Source organism: Etheostoma spectabile, chromosome 7 (genome assembly GCF_008692095.1).
Source record: "Etheostoma spectabile isolate EspeVRDwgs_2016 chromosome 7, UIUC_Espe_1.0, whole genome shotgun sequence".
In the NCBI taxonomy this organism is placed as follows: domain Eukaryota; kingdom Metazoa; phylum Chordata; class Actinopteri; order Perciformes; family Percidae; genus Etheostoma; species Etheostoma spectabile.
The window spans coordinates 8,522,923-8,525,350 of NC_045739.1; positions in this window are offsets into that span (position 1 = coordinate 8,522,923).

A 2,428-nucleotide genomic window follows, 5' to 3' on the forward strand; every position below is an offset into this window, starting at 1 on the left:
GGGGGGGGGGGGGGGGGGGTCAAGCCCATAAAGTTAACAAGCCAGCCTCCTTTCTCCCCTTTTTGGATGGAGGGAAAGAGTGGGAGAGGCCTGAGTACAGTAGTTGTGTGTTATTATGGCAGGCTACAGTAGGAGTTATGCTGTCTAATATTTCTCCTATGATAATTTGTAAAGTGACATCATGCAAAAATCATAGAAAACAACAGACTTATTGTTACTTTTATGACACCAATAACATTTTACAACATTTTAAAGTTCTTCCTATTAAAGTGTGTTTGTGTTATTTTCGTAAATTCATTAGATACGTTTGAAAAGATTTTGGTGATGTTTCCCTTTCTTTATCTATCTATCTATCTATCTATCTATCTATCTATCTATCTATCTATCTATCTATCTATCTATCTATCTATCTATCTATCTTAAATTGTGTGTATTTAGACTACAGTACACGTCCTAATGTTATCACATTGTTAGTCTGGAAGAAGCTGTTACAGGAAAATCCCTGGTCATACTTCCGGGGAAGTTTTAGTAGTTAATACTTGTCTGGAAGGATTTTTTTTTTTTTATGATGTTTGCTGAGTCATACCTAATTCTTCTTTTTAAACCAACCACTATTTAATTGCATAACACAGAGCAACACATTTTGCTCAGATTACTGGGAGAGAACATGGTGATACCACGAGCTCCACCAAAATCAGGAAGAAAAATGTATTTCTAGGGCTGTGATTATAAAACATCATCTTCTCACAGTTTTCCAATATATTTTATTTTGGCAGGATAAAGTGTTCTTTCTCACTGACTCTCTGATTTCCTCCCAGCTCCCAGAGCGAGGCAGCAAGTTTGGCAAGCCACGCCATCTGGGAACTTTCCGACTTTCCGATGTACAAAGTTGCCCACACAGGCGTTTGCAGCTATCTAGGCTACACATTAGCCATAGTCTCTGCTGCTTCACAATCACTTTCCTCATCATTCATATTGATAAAAGGCCTGACAACAATCCTGTACTATTTTTTTTTTCAGTTATAGCTTATGCTTTTCTCTCTCTCAAAGAGCACAGTATCCACAGTTGCAGAAAAGGCATGCAGACCAGATCAATGCCCTGCAGGGGTGTTGGCAAGAGACAGAGTTATGATAAAGGTCTTTGCAGATAACATTCCTCCTTACTCTGCTTCCTCTCTCCCTCATTTTGTAGATTTAGTCCTTGGTTTCTCACTCTTTTTTTCTCTGTCTGCCCGTCTCTATCGCTCGCTCTCGCTGTGGTTCACTTGATTATGGTGTTGGTCTGTAGCTAGAGGGCTTGGCATCCAAATTAAACTCTTTTTTGTCCTACGAGTGTTCAGCTAACGTGTCTCTAGCACATCCACTTGTTAGCGCTTGAGTAGTTGCTGCCATAGAGTGTGCATGCATGTGTGTGTGTGTGTGTGTGTGTGTGTGTGTGTGTGTGCGCCTGCATGCGTGTCTGCTGGTGCAAGATGGAGTCGAGAATAATTTTTGAAGTATTGACTGTGTTTCTGGATTTGGATTTCAGCCCAATCAATGTTTACTTTGTAGTCATTAATATTGCTGGATATCAAGGATGAGCACAGCAGGGCTGATGGCCGAGCAGTTAGTTCTCCTGTACCCTGCAGTAAGCACATTCTTGTTGACCCCAAATAGTTGACCCTTAACACTGGAATCCAATCTCATGTTCTAGCAAGAAACTGTTCTCACTCTTCCACCCTCCAGCCTTCTACTTTTCTTGTTCCATCTGCCTATGTGTGATGCTCATGGGAGTCAGAAAAAGACATTCTTTTGCCGTTTTTTTCTGTGTGTGCACCAGAGATGGGTACTCAAGTCTGAGACTCGGACTGGAGTCACACTTAAGTCGCACAAAGCTGACTTCAGACTTGACTTGCAACCCGACTACATGCAAGGTGTGTGTTACCAAGTGAAATGATGCTGGATGAACAAGGTAGTCCTTCATCAGGCATCTCAAAACACACCCACATACAGGTTAGTCACTTGCAATGTGAAAAATACGTTACATTTAGCATATATCGTCACAGGTAACAAGCTAACCATCGCAAAGTGTTTTGCTAACAAACACATTGTGTCTTTATAGTTGTTTCCATTTGATGTGACAGACTTAGGTTAATATTTCACCAGGTCTGAGGGCTTGAAGGATGTGTTAAGTAGACCCCATGAAGTTCTCCTACAACTGATTTTAATACTGTACTGTATGGATGATAGCTACAAGACATGCTTTGAATTCATGAGATTTAACAATACAGTTTTAGGGACAGATCAGGTGGCCAGACTTGAGACTTGACTTGGACTCATTGCAAAAGACTTGAGACTTGACGTAGACTTCCAAAAAATGACTTGTGAACATCTCTGGTGTGTACTATTGCTTTTGTTTTATCAGCCAGAAACCCCCCCCCCCCCCCCC